We start from the raw sequence: 24,358 nt of genomic DNA, 5'->3' as shown, positions 1-24,358 counted from the left end.
TACCACCATATTCCATACTGTCACGATCTTTGGCTGATGAGTTTGGCGTTCCCCATGCTGATCATCTAGAAGGGTTTTACCTGGAGTCCTCCTGTGGCCCCCCATTGGGATAAAGGCCCTGGCCGGGTATAGGTCGCAAGCGTTTATAGCTTGCCATCTGGTAAGCGAGCATTTTTTATGGTTTATCACTGGTGGTGCGGTGGAGGACGAAATTCACTATTTTGGACTGTATTGCAAACCTTTTGGCTGATTCTTGAAGCACTACTTATTCACATTCATGGACGTTTTATATTGTTTTTTATACTGCTGATTTCAATATCACTGGTGTATGTTGTTTAAGTTTATTTAGTGCTGCTATTCATTGTTTATTTTTGTTTGGTTAATAGGAAGTTCTCAGGGTCAAAATACAGGAACTTCCACCTTTTACGGGGCATGGTCCATGCTGTCTTTATTATACTTAATGAGTGTCAGGAACCAGGAGCACCTGTTGGTGGCACTGTGGTCCTCAGACCTGAAAGGTATACTCCCGGTGTCCAACAGTGGGTGTGTCCCAGAGCCCTACAGGTCCCAGGAAGAAGTGTGCAACTGATGCTGGTTGTTGGGAAAGAATTTAGTGACTTAAAAATCACTCTGTGCCTCAGCGTTTTGCCTGTGTGCCCATGCTCTTTGGTCTGTGTAACCAGTGACCCTAAAATCCTTATGCTTGTCCTTGCTCCTGTGTACCTGCTCCCAATTCTGGCCTGTTTCTGTCCTGCTATTTATTGCTTCTTAGCCTGATCCTGTTCTTGCCTATTCATCCTGCTGTCTGTACATAGCTTAGTTAGTTAGTTTAGGTAGGTTTGCTTGTGTTTTGCTTTACTTTGATTCACTTCCACTGGTTAGGTTCACTTTTTTATATATGGGTTTGTAGAGTTTTTGTATTTTTTGCTGTATTTGGGTTTTTGTATGGATTATTGTGTATATGTTGATTGTGACTTGTGCTGTTTTCTTTTTGAATCAAAACTTTTTTTATTGACAAGGAAGAAAAAAAAGTGCTTGTAAATTATAGCGTTGGAAGATGTCAACCATCAACACTTGCATTGAAAATGGAATATAGAACCAGGTACAGAGAGCATCACATCATATGTAAAGCATATCCAAAACTTTTTTTTTAAACACAAAAACAGTAAAAAAGAAAAACATAACAAAAGAGCAAAACAAAATAAGACAAAACAGCCCAAGTTTATTGTGGAACGTTTAGTCAGAAGTCTCCTTTGTCTACTCTCGGATGCGCAACTGAGAAATTTCCAAACTTGGGGTATAACAATGATAACTCTAAGTGGTCTTATAATTGTAATAACTAATCCATCACTAATTGTAGTGGGGCAAGACTTGGGTTATCAAGCCAACTTTGACAAAAGAAGTTAAATTTGTTTACCGCTTTTCTATGGCGATAAGCCAACTGATCTCTAAGTAGAAGAGAATTAACATAGGTGATCCACTGTGCCCTAGAAGGCACAGTGGGCGCCAACCAAAATCGGACAATCAGCTTTCTAGCTAGGTATAATAACCTGGATACCATAATATAAATACCGGTACCTTTTGGATACATTTCAGCATCAGTTGCTCCCAACAAGCACCCCAGAGGATCAAGAGGTATAGGTATTTGTGCTAGATCAGAAATAACATGCACAATCTCTGCCCAATAGCGGGCAAGTTTCAGGCAGCGCCATATCATGTGTATAAAGTCTTCCCTTACCATCGAGCACTTTGGGCATAAGGGGGAGTCCCTTTGGTCCCAATCGTACAGCCTATCAGGGGTGCAATAGGCTCTGTGTAAGGTAAATAGTTGGGAAAGGAGGGAATGCCCTTAGGGCCATATCCCACTGATCCCCATCTATAGCTCCAATATCAGTGACCCAACAAGCCCTACTTTTTAACAATGTGTGATCCTGAATAGAGAACAGCAAGACAGAGTAGGCCCTCGATATCAGACCCTTGCGAGTGGTAGTGTACAGGATTTCCCCCATTAGCGAGGAGCTAGATATAACTAAGGAGTGCGTTCATGCTTGAGTCTGGATTGCATGCCAGAGTTGAAGATATTGATAGAATTGTTTACTTTGCACAGAGACCTCCGCACACAGCTGATCAAACGCCTTCAGAGTACTACCATTATACAGCTAGGGAAAGAACCAGATCCCATGCTGTCTCTATGAGGAGAATCCCTGCAATTTACACGATTCAGGCTAATTAGGATTATTCCACAATGGAGTAAAGTTCATAGGGCCTGTGATAGACAAGGCCTCCCTAACTGCCTGTCAAACCCTCCTAAGCAAATCTGCCATTGGAGAGGAAGGGGGAATACCCAGGAGATCCATTTCTAAATGAGAATCGGCTTTCAAAGTGGGTTTGGATAGAGAGATTAATTGAGCTATAGGGTCTGAATTTTACTTAATTCCCCATCCAGCCAGTTGTTGGAGTTGAGACACCAGGAAATACATTTTGAAATGTGAGACCGTTAATCCACCCCTGTCTTTGCCATATTGCAAGGTACATAATCTAATTTGGGCCTGCTTCCTCTTCCATATAAGATCTCTACTTTGGGAGTCAATGCGCTCGAACCATTGATTAGATATCCACACAGGGGAGTTATAAAAGATATGCAGGAGCTGTGGGGCCCAAATCATCTTTATCAGATTTACTCGGCCCACCACCGACAGAGGCAATTTACACCAACCCTGGCACTTAAGAGGGGTTAAATTAAACCTTAGATATTCAGAAGGGTTTGGTGAATCCACCACTCCTAAATACCTAAATGACGAAGCCATGGCTCTCTGGGAGGCACCAGCAGGTAGAGGCGATACCAATGGATCGAGAGGTATAAGTATAGATTTAGACTAGTTCATGGTAAATCCAGAGAATTCACCACATTTTTTGATAGTTTCCATTAAATTTTCTAATAAACTACCGGTATCTCCCAGGTACAACAGCGCATCATCCGCATTTTCTCCTCCAGCTGACCCCTACGCAGGCCCACAATAGCAGGGTTCTCACGAGGGTTCAAGGGTTCAATCACTAATGCGAACAAAAGGGGGGGCAATGGACACCCCTGTCTAGTGCCCCTGTGCAGTAAAAATTATGAGGAAAGGGAGCCATTGATATGAAGCCTGGCACAAGGCGCTGAGTATAGAACTTGCACCCAGCTGATAAAGTTGTCCCCTAGGCCAAAGCGGGCTAGGATTTCCCAGAGGTAGGGCCACTCCACACTGTCAAACGCTTTGGCAGCATCCAATGAAAGAACGGCTCTACCCCCAAGGTTGTCTGCCAGAATCTGCAAATTAAGGAACAAACGCCTTATACTATCTGCAATCGAGCATGTAGGAATGAACCCAGATTGGTCATGATGGACCAAGTGGCCAATCACCCCCGAGAGTCTGTTGCCTAAAACCCGAGCCAGAAGTTTTATGTCCGTATTCAGTAGTGAAAGAGGACGGTATGAGTCCGGTAGGAGTCAGCAACAGATGCATTACAGGTAGTGATAGCAGCCAGCATCTCTCTAAGGGTAGGTTCAGGATCAGTGCAGGCCTGCAGTTCACTTGCCACCATTTTGAAAGCATGTAGCTGTGTGTACTGTGTACTCACATTTGAGGAGACAGGAGGATCAGCCAGCAGCAGGGGGATGGAATCCATGTCCTCCGATTCCCCATCCGACTCAATCCCTCTAGGATCCAGTGATAGGGTTGGTGGAGGGTCCTTTACAGCTTTGGAGAAGAGTCTGGACAGATGCATTACAGGTAGTGATAGCAGCCAGCATCTCTCTAAGTGTAGGTTCAGGATCAGTGCAGGCCTGCAGTTCACTTGCCACCATTTTGAAAGCATGTAGCTGTGTGTACTGTGTACTCACATTTGAGGAGACAGGAGGATCAGCCAGCAGCAGGGGGATGGAATCCATGTCCTCCGATTCCCCATCCGACTCAATCCCTCTAGGATCCAGTGATAGGGTTGGTGGAGGGTCCTTTACAGCTTTGGAGAAGAGTCTCTGTGTGCATAGCTCCCAACTGTCCCTGATTTGTAGGGACTGTTCCTGATTGAACAATGTCCCTCTGTCCCCCTTTCCTCCTCATTTGTCCCTCATTTTGGTCTGATCTATATAGTTGTATATAAAATGGACTTTTTATCTTTCAGAGAGTGTTTCCCAGTACTAAACCTTTCATCCAATTTCTAAATTGCTGCATTTCTAAATTCCAAAAGCCAATATAAAGGAATAGTAGTGGTAAAAAAAGCACTCGTGGGTTTATCTAATATTTTTTTTTGTATAATTCTCCTTTAAGGGGGCTTGGCAGGGGGTGTTTCCTATGCATTCATGCTTTTGCCAATGGGTGTCCCTCATTCCCATCTCAGAAAGTTGGCAGGTATGTCTGTACGGCCTCCTTTGCCGAACGGGGTGGGAGGAAGCAATCTTAACCAGGAGTATTGGGTGGATAACGGAGGCCCTGTCCTCTTTTAGACATCTTGGTGCTGGCAATACAGGCAGCCAAGGACTGTGGAGGCATGGCAGCTACCCACGGTGTGTGTCCCGGACCAGTACGAGGCAGGATGGCGGTGCTGGAAGCAGGATTCTCAGCAGAGCACACAGAAGCACTTCCTACTGCATGCCTTGCTTGGCCACGCCCCTGTGCTGTTTTCTTAATAAATCTCTTTATTTACACTTTGTTTTGAGTCTGTTGTTCTCTATACAGATCCACATATATCTCATAAGATAAATACTTCCCAATACTACACAGTATCAAGCAATTTGTCAAAAGCAGCGCTCCTGTCACTATTTAAAATGACTGTCTAACAAACGTCTATCAACATAAGTGAACAAAGAGCAACAATAGGGGTAGCAGGTGGTGATGAGAAAGAGTCCGAAGTAGACACAGGTGGTAACCTTACGCGCCGTACACACGATAAGATTTTCCGACGGAAAATGTTCGATGGGAGCTTGTTGTCGGAAATTCCAACCGTGTGTAGGCTCCATCGGACATTTTCCATCGGAATTTCCGTCACACAAAATTTGAAATCTGGATCTCAAATTTTCCTTTTTTTTTTTTTTTTTTTTTCTTTTTTTACAACAGTGGCACAATATATAAAAATATATACAAAAATCATCACCTAAGCTTCACAAACCAATAAATGACAATGAAGACAAAGAGAGCAAAAGGCATCATGTAGCACAGAAGTTTGATCTGGCTGCCTCTGGAGAGCGCTTTCAGTCGGCCCATTGTGGAGCCCAGGATACCGCCTGTGGAGTCAAAGTCTGAATCCATCTCTCCCAGTAATTTATTGTGGAATTTCACTTCTGTACCAATATCAATGGAAAGTGACTTCAGGGCGTTCGCTTTGAGGCGGATGCTCTCGGTCAGCCTATCGTTCTGTTGTTCATAGACGTTGTAGCCGCTCATCTCTGGGCGGCCGTCCCAATGCTTCATCCCATCCCGGTCCATGCTGGATCTCAATTTTCGGTCAACAAAATCCGTTGTCGTAAATTCCAAACGTGTGTACACAATTCCGACGCACACAGTTCAACGCATGCTCGGAATCAAGCAGAAGAGCCGCACTGGCTATTGAACTTTTTTCTCGGCTCTTCGTACGTGTCGTACGTCACCGTGTTCTTGACGTTTGGAATTTCAGACAAGATTTGTGTGACCGTGTGTATGCAAGACAAGTTTGAGCCAACATCCGTCGGAAAAAAAAAAAATCCATGGATTTTGTTGTCGGAAAATCCTATCGTGTGTACAGGGCATTAGTGTTGTCTGTAAAACGTGCACCTTTAACCAGATTCCTCAAGACAGTGTGTCACACTCCCCTCTGGGGTTTAAACTCACCGAACCAAGCCTCAACAGATATCCAGATGCTACCTCCACACAATGTCACACGATGGTAGCATCTGGATATCTGTTGAGGCTTGTGCATTACAGCGGTTCGGTGAGTTTAAACCCCAGAGGGGAGTGTGGCACACTGTCTTGAGGAATCTGGTGAAAGGTGCACGTTTTACAGACAATACTAAGATTACCACCTGTGTCTACTTTGGAATCCTTCTCATCACCACCTGCTACCCCTATTGTTGCTCTTTGTTCACTTATATCGACAGACATTTGTTAGCCAGTCATTTTAAATAGTGACAGGAACGCTGCTTTTGATGAATTGCTTGATACTGTGTAGTATTGGGAAGTATTTATCTTATTAGAGCAATTGATCTGTTTGTTTAAGCGGCTGCTGATATACACATAACATGTGAAATAATTTGTTGTAGTATTTAGTTTTTACACTGTGCCTGCGGTTGAAATTTAAACACCATAGCGCAGAGATAAGGAAAAGTAGGTATCAGCGGTGTTAGTTTTTTCCTTTTTTTAATATTAGATCCACACAACTGGTCACACCTGTGTAAGGGACCTGGAGTGGAAAGCGGTTCAAGCCAAACTGACCTAGATCCTGTCCATATTCTTCTCCAGGTGGGAGTCACGTACCAGCCTTTTTGGAGATACCCCGCCATCTTGTATCACTCAATCTCTTGGCCTAAAGTCTGCCTTCCCCTATTTTCCCAGCTTAAACCCTATTACCTGGAAATTAGAATAAAGAATGTCCAGTGCAGATGTCTTTCAACGCTTTACTGCATTAATCAGGCACACACATCCAGCCATTTTCTAAGTTGTTTCCAGTGATACCCCAAAGGTGGTTACACACACAAGGTGTTCCTCGGTCCTAGGCCCCAAGGTCATCCTAAACTGAGCCACAGACCTGCTAGGCAAAGGTCAGGGGTGGCCAAGGTTCTCCAACCTTCTCCCTTCAGTATCCATATCCTGGCCTGCAGTGGGCTCTCTCCCACAGGCCACAGACTTACTTAATGTTGGTCAGGCATAACCTGTTATCATACCCAAACTGCCAGGCCCCAACCACATCTGATATTTGAAGGACATAGACTTCACCCACTACATCACCAGAGGAGGAGCAACAAATAAACAAATAACCAACAAACAAATAAAGGGCACTACTCCCAACACCTGTCCTACAGGATACCAACATTTAGGCTTAATGTACACGGGACGTTTTAAAACCTCTCCTTGACAGATAGTAACCAACGTTTTTTTTTTCAAATGTCAAAATGTATCTCCATTAAAAACGCCTGTAAACGAAACGTAGCTGAACACGAGTTGCTGCATTTACAAGCTGTTAAAGTCATTTAGCGTTTCAAATGTTTTGATTTATTTCTGTCCCGTCCCGAAAGCATTATTTTGCTTTCCAAAAAATGCTTATAAACACAACTGCCTAGAAACTACTAGAAACAACCCTGTGTACATGTACTGATAAGATAACTTAGAGGAGAGATCAGGGTCAGCTGAAAGAAACACCCAACTACTCCTAAACATCTGTTTACCAGCAGCAGTGTACATAAAGCCTAAGTTATTCACTCACCTTGACAAAGCACTAAAGGAAAATGGGAGAAATACTGTATGGGGCTTTTCAGGTGCATGGACACATAAATACACAGAGAAATATTTTGTATACAAATTATTTGTTACAAAGTTTGATTCAATTGCAAAAAAATGTTTTTAGATTAAAAGCATACCGTACAGTCATATAATGTCATTCATCACGCATGTTATTCAACATGTTTCGCCTCTTCAGGCTTCTTCAGGAAAATGCATGGTGATACTACTGGTGAAATAAACTTATTGAAAAAAAAAAATATTTTTTAAATCTTTATTTCCATCTGTTTAGCTGATCACATGAGTCCTATTGAATATTATTAATAATATTGAATTACGCACATGCAATCAGCCAAACAGATACAAAAAAAGATTAAAAACATATATTTTAATAATAATATTTTTTCATATTAATATTTTTTCAATAATAATAGATTGCAGTTATGAAATCAGCACCACATAAGCACAATCTATTATTATAGAAAAAAATATTATTATTGAAAAAAATATGTTTTTAATCTTTATTTATATCTGTTTGGCTGATTACAATAATAATATTAAATAGGGCTCATGTGATTAGCCAAACAGATGCAAATAAAGATTAAAAACATATTTTTTTCTATAATAATAGATTGTGCTTATGTGGTCAGTCAAAGATTTAAATCTTTATTTGTATCCGGCTGATTTCATAACCACAATCTATTATTATTGAAAAAATATTAATATGAAAAAATATTATTATTGAAAAAAATATGTTTTTAATCTTTTTTTGTTTCTGTTTGGCTGATTGCATGTGCGTAATTCAATATTAAATAGGGCTCATGTGGTTAGTCAAACAGATGCAAATAAAGAGGCAAGTGAGTAGAATTAGTGGGAGAAGGGGAGGGGAGGCACCCTCTGGCAGTGGGAGGGTGGCAGCGCACTAAACCCACACAAGGACTCCCCCATACGTGCAGGCCACAGCAGGCCCCCCACCACCGTCAAGATGCGGAGCCCCAGGCAGCAATGCAAGTGGCCGCCAATGAACATTAAGCCTTGCACACTGCCCACCCCCTGTCACATGGCCTGGCCCCCATGAAGCCATGGGCCGGCACCGGTCTACAGCCGGTTTTATGGACCTTTGGTCTACAGGAGCCTGTGCATTGCATCCATGATCCACTGACCATGGTTGCAATGCTTTGTGTGCTCCAATGCATAAAAAAATAAATGCACGTTTTTTCTTTTTGCAATATGGGTTCATTTATTTTTATTTTTTATTCAAAAAGCCTTTAACAGTTTTACTGCTTTCTAAGTAGAGACCAAGGATGTGAACAGGTATGCAGATCAGAGTTCCTGACTTCACTATGATTTTCCTGATTTCCCTTCTCTTTCCAGGTCCATGACTTGAAACTATGGAAACCAAAGAATGCCAGGCAACTAGGATTTTCCAGAGGCAGTTTACATAGCTCCCAGTGCAGGTTTCCTTTAAGGCAGAGTCACTTCTGGCGGGAACAAGCCGCCTTTAATTTTACCATCAATTTGGGAACCCACAGAAGAGCAAACTTTCTGTAATTTTATAAAAAATGTACCATCATAACAATTCATGGACATATTTCATTCTTATGTGAAAAAAAATATTGAACATGGTTATGGATTTTGGGATGTATAATTAAAAAAAAAAAAAAAGAAAAGAAAGAAAATGACTGCTCCAGTATGGAACATATTATTTCTCTCCCATCTCGTATCTCAAGTACTAGATATAATATAGTCACTAGAGACGAGTTTATTTTAGGCTCAGTAATTATCAAACCATTCCCAGTGCTCCCTATTACCGTTTAGTAGATATCAGTAAAACGTCATGATCTACATGAAGGGAGGGCGGAGGAACAACGCTATAGGGCCATACCAGTAAACATGCTGCCTATCGACTCTTCAGGGCTCATTCCATTATCTTTGGTATGCAGTTTGGAGTCCTAAAAATCTCATTACTTTCCTTCCACCAATCCACTGAATCACCTGTGGCCTTGCAGCTATCTATTATCCCTCTTTTCTAACAAATCCCTCTGCCTCAGTTGAAATTGTGTATTTAATTGATGTAAGTGTTCAGCACTTAAAGGGAACATGAACTATTTATAGGTGCCAGCTGTGAAGATTTAAATGGGATGTATAGTAATTCTGTGCTTCATTTTTGTTTATTTACTATGCTTGAGACTGAAAAAATAAAATTATACAAATCAAAAGATATAGTTTATTAAAAGATAAAATAAAAAGCAGCTTTTGATGCGATATTCTTCTCCAATCAAGAGCTATCTTCTGTAGTTCTTCTCGTTGCCACTAGATGTCCTCAGTTTTCCAGCCAGCATCATTTAACCCACTTCCTCTGAGCCCAGTTAGTCCAGGACCCGTCCAAGATTGTGACTGGACAGTGAATGGAGAAGGAGCACAGAGATGAGCGCATCTCTCTATCGCTCCTCTTTATCTCTCTATCAGCGTGCCTCTTGTCATCACATGAACCCACGGATTCCTTATGCTGCTTTTTCCACTGACACTCAAGCCCTGCTGTACAGTAAAAGACTGATACCGCATCAAATTCAAAATATATTAATTAAGTGTTATTTATCACAGAGCTGCAATAACTTATCTATTTTATATCTGTACAAAATGTACCATTAAATATGTAGATTTAATATTTTGCTTTCTGCTTCTTAACCAGCAGATGGCGCTTTAGGTACTTTTTCACATTTTAACCACTTGCATACTGGGCACTTTCACCCCCTTCCTGCCCAGGCCAATTTTCAGCTTTCAGCGCTGTCGCACTTTGAATGACAATTGCATGCTCAATCAACACTGTTGCACATGCAACCCAAATAAAATTATAATTTTTTTCACACAAATAGCACTTTCTTTTGGTGGTATTTAATCGCTACTGGGTTTTAATTTTTTTGCTAAATAAATGAAAAAAGACCTGAAAATTTTGAAAACAAAAAACCTTTTTCATAGTTTGTTATAAAATTTTGAAAACAGGTAAATTTTCTTCACTGATGTGCGCTGCTGAGGCGGCACTGATGGATATTGTTGGGCACTGATAGGCTGCACTGATGGGCACTTGTGAGGAGGCACTGATGGGTGGCACTGATGGGCTGGTAGTCTTAGCTGCAGGCGTGCGTTGCACCTGCTAAAAGGGGAGGTTGGAAGCTGGTACTTTTTTTTTCAGGCATGTGTTAGACCGGCTATAAGGGGAGGTTGGAGGCTGGTAGTCTTTTTTTGCAGGTGTGTATTGGACTGGCTATGAGGGGATGTTGAAGGCCAGTAGTCTTTTTTGCAGTTGTGCACTGGAATTGGCTATGAGGGGAGTTTGGAGGCTGGTTGTCTTTTCTGTAGGCGTGCGATGGACTGGCTATGAGAGGAGGTTGGAGACTGGTTGTCTTTTCTGTAGGCATGCGATGGACTGTCTATGAGAGGAGGTTGGAGGCTGGTTGTCTTTTCTGTAGGTGTGCATTGGACTGGCTATGCGAGGAAGTTGAAGGCTGGTTGTCTTTTCTGTATGCGTGCGTTGGACCGCCTATGAGGGGAGGTTGGAGGCTGGTTGTTATTTCTGTATGTGTGCGTTGGCCCGGCTATGAGAGGAGGTTGGAGGCTGGTTGTCTTTTCTGTATGCGTGCGTTGGACCGCCTATGAGGGGAGGTTGGAGGCTGGTACTTTTTCTCAGGAATGTTTTAGACCAGGCAAGGTGTTTTCACATATGATTGCAGATGTATGCAACCAAAACCTCGTATTTCTTGGTCTGTATGGCTCTATTTGGAAACAATGTTAGAGTAGAGTTAGGGACTGCACTTTGCAGTGGGACCTTGACACGGAAGTGCGGCTTCACATATATTTGCAAATGTATCCAGCATCAACCCAACATAAATTGATGAAACAGTTTAGACTTTTTGTTAATTTATTGCTAGGATTCTGTGTATTATATTGTTCTGTGAACCGCCATGCCCATGTGCACCTGACTTTAAGCACCCAGTCATGCATTTGTGTTGTGGTAACATGCATTACTGCCATATAGGTCAACACATGTTCCATGCATTAACATGTTGCAGTGTCATCCATTGTCAATGGTTACCCGGAAAATTAATCCAGCACACCACACTGCACATTCATTGTCAGAAGAAATGGCGCGTGTCTGATTTTTTGTCTATTCTGGTGTGTTGGTAGCTCATTCAATTGAATACAATGCATTGCAACAAACAGCTATGAGCCCAATATTGTAGCTAGGCATAAATATATCCAAGGTGAAACTCCAGCAACTCTTAGGTCCTTATGCTGCTATCCTTAGTAACTATTTAGGAAAGTTTTTTACATTTACTTGTTTTGAACTTTTTTTTTTCACATTTCTTCAGTTTCTTTCTGGTTTCTGGCCTAGGCAAATGATGTCATACATCTCAGGAGTCTTCAGGAGGGGAGGAGAAGTTTTCTTACCTAAGCACACCCTCCTCCCTGCCTGCATGTCTGAGCTAAGGGGAGATGGATTCCAGGAAGTAAAAGGTACATGAATCATCTGCCCTTACTCAAGATGGTCATGGCCAAAAAATGGTATTGAAGTGTTTTTTTAAAGTGATTTCTCAACAAAATAAAGCTTGGAGGAATGGATTCATGAGTGAGTTTGGTTTGAATATTACAAATGAATAAATAGTGTCTTTGGTTTGTGGTGCTTAGTTGCACTTTAAGTCTGTGGTGACTGGCATTTCTGTAATTCAGTGTTTCCCATAGTTCTTTGTGTACCACCACCATATCCTTTGTGCCACCTGTAGTTAAAGGGTCAGTCCACCAAAACGTGAAATTTCAGTTACAAGTGCTGGGCTTAGTCGCCCACTGGCTTCTTATGTCTCCCAAAATGTTATTGCATTACAATAGTTTCTTGCTCTGTTTCCACTTCTTCTATTGTATGCACATCCAAAAATATCCCAAGAATCACACATCCAGGAGAGTTGAACCCCCTTCTCATGGCTGCATTGGATGTGAAGATCTGGGATCTCAATTTCAGACATTTTATCACAACATATGAGAAACGATTAGGTAGTATAACTCTGCTCCATATTTTTATGAAAGTTTTGGGTGGAGGATCTTAAAGTCAGAAGCTGTCTGTTGCATACTACCTTAAAGCAAAAATTCACCTTAAATGGAAAGTTCCTCTTTATGCCCTCTTTCTCCTAAGAAATTATCTTTCTAATAATTTTTAAAAGGTTAAAAAGTACTGTCATGTGACTATGCATCTCTTCTTCCTGATAGTGGGGGGAGGTTACAGGACACTGTGCAAACTTTTGAGCCTAAAGCAAGGGCAGGCTGTGCTTGTGTGTGTGTGTGTGGGGGGGGGGGGGGGGGGTGTGTTCAAGAGCCAAGCTGTAATTGCAAGGAAATGTGTGCAAGAGGCAGGCTTTGTTTGGTCGGGGGGCATGGTGGCTAAACAGAATACCCAATACAGGCTCCCGCTGGAAGCCTGAGCCAGCCCCTCCCGCCTCCTTCAGATCACTGCACTTCAGCGAGTACTGTAGGATCTAAAAATTATTTAATTTTTAACAAATCAGGAGTTTTCTTTGAAGCATTCTGTACCCTAAAGTGGATGATTAAAAAATATAAGTATATATCATTTTTTAACTACAATTATTTTCCATTTTAGGTAGTGACCCCTGAAATTTGGAGCTAGGCTAGATATTCCTGAGATTTGCTGATTGTACTTAGTGATTGTCAGCCAAGTGCCCCTTTGCAGCCGCTGATAGGCAGCAGCAGCAGAAATGTATTTGTCTTTGGGGGATCCATCCAACTATTTCCAATCAGTATTACGCTCTCATAATAAGCAGGATCTATCCAACCATTTCCAATCACTGTTTCCCTTTCCTAATAAGTTGAATCTGTCCAATCTTTTCCAATCACTACTACCCTCTCCTAATAAACGGGATCAATCCAACCTTTTCCAGTCACTGTTACCCTCTCCCAATAAGTAGGATTCATCTAAACTTTTTCAATCAGTTTTACCCTCTCATAATAGGTGGGATCCATCCAACCTTTTCCAATCACTGTTACCCTCTCCTAATAGGTTGGATCTATCCAACCTTTTCCAATCAGTACTAACCTTTCTTAATAAACGGGATCTATCCAACGTTTTCCAATCACCATTTCGCTCTCCCAATAAGTGGGATCTATCCAACCTTTTCCAATGAGTACTACCCTTTCCTAATAAACTGGATCTAGCCAACCTTTTCCAATCACCGTTTCCCACTCCCAATAAGTGGGATCTATCCAACCTTTTCCAATCACTGATACCCTCTCCTAATAGGAGGGATCCATACAGCCTTTTACGATCACTGTTAGACCCTCCTAATGAACAGGATCTATCCAACCTTTTCCAGTTACTGTTTCCCTCTCCCAATAAATGGGATCCATCCAACCTTTTCCAATCACTGTTACCCTCTCCTCATAAGTGGAATCCATCTAACCTTTTCCAATCACTGTTACCCTCTGCTCATAAGAGGTGGACATCCAACCTTTTCCAATCACTGTTACCTCTCCTAGTAAGTGGGATCCATCCCACATTTTCTAATCACTGTTACCCTCTCTTAACAAGCAGGATCCATCCAACCTTTTTATTTACTGTTTCCCTCTCCTAATAAGCAGGATCTATCCAACCTTTTCCAATCACTATAAAAAGAGGGGGGAAAACACTCCTAATGCCTTTTGTTTAATTTTTGAACCGAAGATGTACACGTCCCTGCCCCTGCCAGAATTACATTGAAAGGCTATAAATAAAGTAGGTAATTTTCTGTCCCTTATGCCACTTTTAGCATCTATTGCTTGGTACATTAGCCATGAGAATCAATTGCATCTTGTTCACCCCCCAACCTCCCTCTCTTTTTTTACAGTTTACTGTAAATATCCTACATCTTTGGAAACCTTCCGATTGTAGCGAACCTGTACAGGAGGCCTAGTTCCATTTGAAGGTATCTTTTTTGTTGATGTCTATGTCTCCTGTGGTTTCTCGTGGAAACATATGCTTTTTAATTTAATATGATTCAATATGTTCATGCAATGTTTATGTTTTTTGTTTTGATTTTATTGGACATATATCTTATTACAGATAGTGAGATTTGCTCTTTCTCTGTATATTTTACATCTCTAAACCTTGATGGTGCCCTGAAGAAGCCTCTCGGTGAGGGCTCAGGGCTCACTGTACAAATGATCTTTTCGTGTTTTTAACCTTTTTTGAACATTGTGATATACTATGTACTTTTTTCAATAAATAATATTATGATTATTTTTTGTTGCCTCTTCATTACCTCTCCATTGTTTCCATGCCCTAAAAGTCAGAATTTTGGTTACCCAACCAATACCCTTTCTTTTCCAATCACTGTTATCCTCTTGAGCTGGGAAGTCTCAGCCCATGTGCTCTTCATTCAGTTAAACATGCATGATCAAGCATGCTTTTGGTGACAGGAACATACATATTAAACAATACAGAATGACTGGAGGATAGTTAAATTATACCTGCAAATGTGATCATCCATCATTGGTGAACATGCAGTGCAGAGCAATAGGTTCACTTTCATGGCAGCCTAGCAGCAGTATTTCCATACTTACCTACCCTTAGCTCCTCAGCCATCAGGAGCAAAAAGAAATGCCCAGTACTTCATTGTATGGGAAACATGTGACTTACTCTCCTTTCCACCATATGACAGTGTTTGGTGATTGGCAGCTGGGGGGGTTGGGGTTGATGTGGCACTATTAAAGTCAACCTTTTGTCTACCCCTCCATGAACAAAGTACAGATACACTTTAAAGCGTTTGTAAAGGTGTTTTTTTTTTTTTTTAAAAATAACAAACATGTTATACTTACCTTCACTGTGCAGCTCGTTCTGCACAGAGTGGCCCCGAACCTGGTCTTCTGGGGTCCCTCGGCGGCTGTTTCAGCTCCTCCCCGCAAGCATTCACCACCTTAATGCGAGCTCCCTCGCACGGTGGTGAGTGCTTGCGGGCGCGCTCCCGTGATACAGCCGGCGGCTATAGCCGCTCGCTGTATCACTCGGCCCCGCCCCCCGGCGCGCCGCGTCATCGGATGTGATTGACAGCAGCGCGAGCCAATGGCTGCGCTGCTTTCAATCCATCCACTGCAGCCAATCAGCGGCCAGGGTGAGCGGAGGAACAGATGTCGGGAACGCGAAGCTGACTTTCGAGGCTTCAGGTAAGTAAAACGGGGGGGCTGGGGGCGGCGGTTCTGTCAGAAGTTTTTTCACCTTAATGCATAGAATGCATTAAGGTGAAAAAATTTTTACCTTTACAACCCCTTTAAGTCTATGGCCACCACAGGCGTGATACTGGAAAGATCACCAAGTAAAAACAGAGGGAAAAAAGCAACAAAAAAAAGAAAGAAAACAAATACAATAACCACATCTAATGATTGGTAAGCTGCAATATATTCCATTTTCTGTTTTGGGTTTAATACTGTTTTAAGTCGTGAGTACATTCAGTGTTTATACACCTAATGTGTCCTAGGACAAGGTGCACATTTCCTTTAGGCTTTTACATTTCACTTAAACTATTTCACTCAAACAGAAAAGTGACTAAAAGGTCCACATGTCATGAAAAAATCTATTTTTAATTCTCCAGGAGACCTTTTCAAAGGGTAATTTTTTAACATGCGACCTGAGATAACGAGTATCTGATAATGGCCTGCTTATCTATCACTCGGTAACAGAACCGGGAGCAAGTCAATGGCATGTACTTCAATAGTGACAAGGCGTATTAACTCCTTCGCTGACATTTATTGTGCTGTACCAATGGACTGAAAAACTGTGCTGGGAAATAATTTTTCTCATTGGCCAATCTGGCCTTCTGGATCCATATCTTTGGGTGTGGTAAAGCCACGGGGCAACAATGGTTGCCTATTGTTTCCTCCAAAAAGCCAGTTTTACCAGTGTCTGGAGGCTCCATCCACCTTCACATGGGCTGAAGCAAGCGTTTATGATTATGTGTGTGGCAGGAGACAAAAGTGTATGAGGACTAGTTATTTAACCGCCATTTTGCTTCAGGAATGATCTATTCCGTTTCCAGGAGCATGGAAAAATACAAGGTTCTTCAGGGTTTTTTAGAGTAGCATATGACTCACTTCCTTCCCCCTAATAGCCTATTCACACTATGCACGCACCAGTTTTTGGTTGTGCACAACACACGCACATCCATTATAAGTGCATTGGGAAGCCATTCAGAAAGAAAGACACTGTACTGCACCAACACACTTGATGTGTTACCACAAATAGTTGATGTGGTCTTTCTAGACCTTGATGATTGGATGCTTACGGACTCAATTTAAGTCATGCCAATGGAGCTTACTTGGGCTTCCCTTCTTCTGACAGCCAAAGAAAGAAAAAAAATGATATTAAAAAAAGTACTTTTGTTACTCAAGTTTATGTTATTTGGAAAAGATCATTGGTGGCAGTGGTTACTTAATCGAGAAGCAGAAATTGCTCACTGCTCAAGAAACCCCTAGCAACTTCTGGAGGAAACTTTGTTGAGAAAGTCTGCCCTAAACTCTATTTCATAGTATGCAAACAGTGTTCGTGAACATCTTCGGAACTTACCAATTTGAATGATATCAAGAGGGAAATAATAGAAGCATTCTGTATGACTTGGTGCTGTTCAGAAGGAAATGAAGGAGGTGCTCTCTGACTGATACCACTTGCATAGTACAAAATCAGGAGAACAGTTGGGGCATCATAAGGGTTGCCTCCTGCCTCTTATCTTCCCTAAAAGTGAACAGTGCCTGGGTCTACATGACAGAAGATAGGGTTCCCACAATCCCTTTGATCTTGATCTAGTACAAATGGGTCCCTAACTCCCCTTGTGCAGTGGTACAGTCTGCACCCATGTTTAGTCCACCCCTGACCACTACTGGTAGAAAAACAAATGACGGAAAAGATATGAATTTTACAGAAAACAGATTAATTTGCTTTGTTTTAGCACTCCTGTCTAGAATTCAGTATTTCATGTTTTAGATTGAACTGAAGTCCCACGAGAACATTATAAAGTTCCAAAGAGCACTCATCCTCCAAAGTCAGAAGGGGATGAAGCTTTTCAAACACATCAGCTATGAGGCTATAATAAAGTGGTTGTAAACCTCTGACATGAAATATGAACAAAGCATAACCCTCTATAGTGTGTACTTGTCTCGAAACAGAGCACTAAGTGTCATTTCTCACAGTTGTCATCACTTCTGACAAGTTTTCCTGACACCAAGAGATAAAATGGTGACAGGGGGAGGGAGCTCCAGCACACAGCCTGTGATTGACAGCTTCCGCTGTGTTCCTCTGTGAAGGGAGTGTATCTCTTCCCTTCTCTCAGACCTCTTCTCGCTGAGATCTGCAGAGTGTAACTTCAGCTCCCTGCCCCCTGCTTTCGGTAAAATTAGACAAGCTTTACAAACTCTGGACTTTGAACCGATGTAGAGAAGAGAAGACTGCAGATAAACAGGTACAGCTTATGTAGAAGGATTTGTCTCCCCGCTGTGTATCACCTGAGGCCAATTATTTTACTGAGTAAATTAAATTAAACCACTTGTATCACAACAGGATGGATGCTTACAAGAATAGTAGGGGAGATGCCATATCCTAACTACATTGTAAAACTATATGTGGACAATATCATGGACTTTATAGGCACAAGTACACGAGGTTTGATAAAAGATTATGTTATTTTATTACAAAAATAGTTAAAATATAGACATATTATAAAATTACACAAAACAAATACTGCCTAGAGAATATATATAACACCACCATAACAACCAAAACCCATTCCTGGTAGATGTATGGCATCCAAATGGGACGATAACCAGTGTCCAATCGGGCTTGGTGAGGGTAGATGTAGTATAATAATTTAAATCGAGGACCTTCGCGCTACTAATTAAGTGAATGTATGATATAAACTAATGTGAAGTCAGTGAAATCGCTGCAGGATCTAAAGTGTACACTTAAACACAAAAAAGGGTAAATGATAATAAAAGTGATCCACGCAGACTTCTAACACATTAATATTGAGGTGAAATAATCCAAATCATTGGTAAAAAAGTAAACACAGTAATTGAAATCCAAAATGATTGTGTATACATCAAAAAAAATCCAAATCAAAGTGATAAATTAGTGACAATAATCATGAGTGTCCATAATCTTGGTGAATCTTCTAAATAGACAATTATGTTGTGAAATTGATGTCAATCTCAGTGACTAGATAGTCACGTAATGCTCCCAGAGCTCTTACCTCTAGATGGAGAACAATAAGCCTTAGATCAGTATCCTAAGATGGGATCGCCTGTATATCGTCCGTGTTTCCAATCGATGTCGATGTGGATGGTTATGGACGCGATCTGCTGAATAAACCTTCTCCCTGCTGACAGCTTGGTTAGCCTCAGGATCTCGTGGTTCCATTATGGACGTTCAATATTCGCCATTAAAACAAATAAAAGAAAACAGGCCTCCCATGGTGTAATATGTAAAGATAATACCGTTTATTAGAAATGCCAAGTTGCCTCTTATATATAAAAAGATAAAAACAAGCTTATCTGGGGTTACCCTGATGAAGTCAAGTGTTGTGATGTAACCTGCGTAGGGATTGGCCGGAGGTCATGCATGCGTAGGGATTGGCCGGAAGTCTGAGAGACAGAAAGTGATGCAAGGAGCATGTTTGACACATGGATACACACAGATAAGCTTGTTTTATTTTTTTAAACATAAGAGGCAACTTGGTTGCCTTGATTGACAGCTTGGTTAGCCTCAGGATCTCTTGGTTGCATTATGGACGTTCAATATTCGCCATTAAAACAAATAAAAGAAAACAGGCCTCCTATAGTGTAATATGTAAAGATAATACCGTTTATTAGAAATGCCAAGTTGCCTCTTATATTTAAAAAGATAAAAACAAGCTTATCTGGGGTTACCCTGATGAAGTCACGTGTTGTGATGTAACGTGCGTAGGGATTGGCCGGAAGTCTGAGAGACAGAAAGTGATGCAAGGAGCATGTTTGACACATGGATACACACAGAGAAGCTTGTTTTATTTTTTTAAACGTAAGTGGCAACTTGGCATTTAAAAAAAAAACTGTATTATCTTTACATATTACACTATGGGAGACCTGTTTTCTTTTATTTCTTTTAATGGCGAATATTGAACGTCCATAACGGAACCACAGGATCCTGAGGCTAACCAAGCTGTCAGCAGGGAGAAGGTTTATTCAGCAGATCGCGAACCACGTCCATAACCATCCACACGGACATCGACTGGAAACACGGTTATACAGCAATCCCATCTCAGGATACCAATCTAAGGCTTATTGTTCTCCATCTAAAGGTAAGAGCTCTGGGAGCATTACGTGACTAGTCACGAAGATTGACATCAATTTCACAACATAATTGTCTATTTAGAAGATTCGCCAAGATTATGGACACTCATGATTATTGTCACAAATTTATCACTTTGATTTGGACTTTTTTTGATGTATACACACTCATTTTGGATTTCAATTACTGTGTTTACTTTTTTACCAATGATTTGTAGTATAATAATGCTCTACATGTTGTGCGCTTCAGCGCTTCCTCAGGAGCTTAGACAAATATTCTAAATAAACACAAACAAATAGTTCAAAGGGAATAACAATCACTGCTACATATGATAATACTGATATCAAACATGGCATTAGTTATTAACCCTCCGACTGGCGCTAAGACCGGAGCAAACCGTAAATACGGAGAAGCATATATACAGTGAGGGAAAAAAGTATTTGACCCCCCGCTGATTTTGTACGTTTGCCCACTGACAAAGAAATGATCAGTATATAATTTTAATGGTCGATTTATTTTAACAGTGAGAGACACAATAACAACAAAAATATCCAGAAAAACGCATTTCAAAAAAGTTATAAATTGTTTTGCATTTAATGAGTGAAATAAGTATTTGACCCCTTCGCAAAACATGACTTAGTGGTTGGTGGGGAAACCCTTGTTGGCAATCACAGAGGTCAGACGTTTCTTGTAATTGACCACCAGGTTTGCACACATCTCAGGAGGGATTTTGTCCCATTCCTCTTTGCAGATCTTCTCCAAGTCATTAAGGTTTCGAGGCTGACGTTTGGTAACTCAAACCTTCAGCTCCCTCCACATATTTTCTATGGGATTAAGGTCTGGAGACTGGCTAGGCCACGCAAGGACCTTAATGTGCTTCTTCCTGAGCCACTCCTTTATTGCCTTGGCCATGTGTTTTGGGTCATTGTCATGCTGGAATGCCCATCCACGACCCATTTTCAATTTCAACTTCAACTCAGTCAATCCCCTTTCTTTACTTATACCCTCAGGTTCTTTTGTGGTGGGCTGCAGTTATACCTCCAGGCTTAGCTATCCACAGGTTAATTGCGGTGATCTTGGCCCTATTTGCTGCCCATTATTTTCTGCCGTCCTGCTGCATCATAAGGACCATCGGTTTATATACACAGCAACTTGGCGTTTCACCATCCTTCGGATGTAATGTTTGGATTACTTGTAAATTGATTCTATTTAAAGGTATATAATTTTACCTCCATCTTGGATGACATCTTTATTCTTAAGTTTAGCGTTTTTTGCTAATTAACCTTATACATATATACTTAAAGAAGCTTCTTTTTGCTAATTTTCTTGTTTTCAAATTTTCTCTCTTTCGAAAAATTTTATTTTTAGAAACTTTTTTATCCCTCTCTGCATGCCTTTTTAATGAGGTTCAGACTGAAGAGCAAAACATCAGTCAAGCACTAATCTACTTCTCACTATATTTCCCTCTTTATGGGTAAGATCCAAAAGGAATCTGTGATGAGATGTATTATGTGGTGTTTGTAGTTATATATTTTTTTTTTTTTTTTTTTTTTTTTTTTCTATTAATGTAAATATATATATATATATTTTTATTTATTTGTATTAATGTGTTTATGAATTATTGTTTTTCCCTTCATGATTAAACCTAAAACAATTTATGATTAAGATATATTCAGCAGACATGTATTTCTCATTTTCATATATATGTTTTTACCTTTATAGCCGATCATAATACCATAATATATCTCCTGAAGAAGCTTAGGAAAGCGAAACATGTTGAGAAAGTGGTATTAATTTCTGCATCCATGAAATGAATTTTCTGTATTTACTTTGTAAATCTATTTCTAAATGTTTTGTCTTTAGTCAATGTCTGTTTTTTTAAAACATTGTTTAATAAAGGAATTGTTTTATCTTACATTCTCTACCTCATTGACTCCAGCACCGTTTAAAAGTCCCTGGGGCCTTTCTATGGCCTCAAAGCCCATATCTGTTTTGTTTTAAGACCCATTTTCAATGCTCTGGCTGAGGGAAGGAGGTTCTCATCCAAGATTTGATGGCCCCATCAATCGTCCCTTTGATGTGGTGAAATTGTCCTGTCCCCTTAGCAGAAAAAGACCCTCAAAGCATAATGTTTCCACCTCCATGTTTTACGGTGGGGATGGTGTTCTTGGGGTCATATGCAGTATTCCTCCTCCTCCCAACATGGCAAGTTGAGTTGATGCCAAAGAGCTTGATTTTGGTCTCATCTGACCACAACACTTTTACCCAGTTCTCCTCTGAATCATTCATATGTTCATTATCAAACGTCAGACGGGCCTGTACATGTGCTTTCTAAACAGGGGGGCCTTGCGAGCGCTGCAGGATTTTGGTCCTTTGCGGTGTAGTGTGTTACCAATTGTTTTCTTGGTGACTATGGTCCCGGCTCCCTTGAGATCATTGACAAGATTCTCCCATGTAGTTCTGGGCTGATTCCTCACCGTCCTCATGATCATTGAAACTCCACGAGGTGAGACCTTGCATGGAGCCCCAGACCGAGGGAGATTGACAGTTATTTTGTGTTTCTTCCATTTGTGAATAATCGCACCAACTGTTGTCACGCTCTCACCAAGCTTCTTGGCGATGGTCTTGTAGCCCATTCCAGCCTTGTGTAGGTCTACAATCTTGTCCCTGACATCCTTGGATAGCTCTTTGGTCTTGGTCATGGTGCAGAGATTGGAATCTGATTGATTGCTACTGTGAACAGGTGTCTTTTATACAGGTAACAAGCTGAGATTAGGAGCACTCTCTTTAAGAAGTACTCCTAATCTCGGCTCGTTACCTGTATAGAAGACATCTGGGAGCCAGACATCTTGCTGATTGATAGGGGATCAAATACTTATTTCACTCATTAAAATGCAAATCAATTTATAACTTTTTTGAAATGCATATTTCTGGATATTTTTGTTGTTATTCTGTCTCTCGCTGTTATAATAAACCGACCATTAAAATTATAGACTGATCATTTCTTTGTTAGTGGACAAATGTACAAAATCAGCAGGGGATCAAATACGTTTTTCCCTTGTTGTATAACAGGTAGCCACCACCTACCCATTGTGCATTGTAGTCTGCTGAAAAATGTGATACCTTTAGTAAAAAATTATTATCAAATTTAATAATAAGATTCAAACTAGGTTTAGAATAGCAAGATATAAAGACAAACTAAGGCTTAAACATTAGCAGTGTACAGGATTACGGTGCATGGTTGCAATGTACGAATATACTAAAAACGACAAGTAGGCAGGGCGGGAGGCGCGGAGTAGATCATTAGTCCTCAAACATTTTTAAAGAGTATATAGTATAATTATTATAACAATACAGACTTAGCTGTGCAAGTCTTGCCATAGATTCTCAAATGGATTTAGATCTGGACTTTGACTGGGTCATTCTAACACATAATATGCTTTGATCTAAATCATTGCATTGTAGCTCTGGCTGTATGTTTAGGGTTGTTGTCCTTTTGGAAGATAAACCTCTACCCCAGTCTCAAGTCTTTTGCAGACTCTAACAGGTTTTCTTATAAGATTGCCCTGTATTTGGCTCCATCCATCTTCCCATCAACTCTGACCAGCTTCCCTGTCCCTGCTGAAGAAAAGCATCCCCACAACATGATGCTGCCACCGCCATGTTTCACGGTGGGGATGGTGTGTTCAGGGTGATGTACGGTGTTAGTTTTCCACCACACATGTTTTGCTTTTAGTCCAAAGAGTTCAATTTTGGTCTCACCTGACCAGAGCACCTTCTTCCACATGTTTGCTGTGTCCCCCACATGGCTTCTTGCAAACTGTAAACAGGATTTCCTCTTTCTTTCTTTCTTTCTTTCTTTCTTTCTTTCTTTCTTTCTTTCTTTCTTTCTTTCTTTCTTTCTTTCTTTCTTTCTTTCTTTCTTTCTTTCTTTCTTTCTTTCTTCAATGGCTTTCTTCTTGCCACTCTTCTATAAAGGCCAGATTTGTGGAGTGCAGATGTACAGTGCTCCATGAGATGTTCTAAGCTTGGGATATTTTTTTATAACCTAACCCTGCTTTAAATTTCTCCACAACTTTATCCCTGACCTGTCTGGTGTGTTCCTTGACCTTCATGATGCTGTTTGTTCACTAAGGTTCTCTAACACACCTCTGAGGGCTTCACAGAACAGCTGTATTTATGCAGAGGTTAAATTACACACAGGTGGACTCAATTTACTAATTAGGTGACTTCTGAAGGCAATTGATTCTATTGGATTTTAGTTAGGGGTTTCAGCGTAAAGGGGGGGTTGAACAGAAATGCACACGACACTTTTCAGATATTTATTTGTAAAAGATTTGGAAAACCATTTATCATTTTCCTTCCACTTCACAATTATGTGTCACTTTGTGTTGGCCTATCACATAAAATACATATATATTCATATATATATTTTTGGTTTTAATATGACAAAATGTGGAAAATTTCAAGGGGTATGAATACTTTTTCAAGGCACTGTATGTGACCATACATCTCCATCCCATACATTAAAGAAAAAGGGTTGGTACTTTAAATGAGGTGT

The 24,358-nt window shown here is 40.7% G+C and overlaps 1 pseudogene; it reads right to left on the bottom strand.

The window, feature by feature from the left end:
* Positions 1–5,128: 5,128 nt before the first annotated feature.
* On the bottom strand, positions 5,129–5,465 carry LOC141113759 (BET1 homolog pseudogene; annotated as a pseudogene).
* Between the last annotated feature and the right edge of the window lie 18,893 nt (positions 5,466–24,358).

The sequence above is a fragment of the Aquarana catesbeiana genome, linkage group LG12, assembly GCF_042186555.1.
Source record: "Aquarana catesbeiana isolate 2022-GZ linkage group LG12, ASM4218655v1, whole genome shotgun sequence".
Taxonomy (NCBI): domain Eukaryota; kingdom Metazoa; phylum Chordata; class Amphibia; order Anura; family Ranidae; genus Aquarana; species Aquarana catesbeiana.
This window is presented reverse-complemented; position numbering and strand designations above follow the sequence as displayed.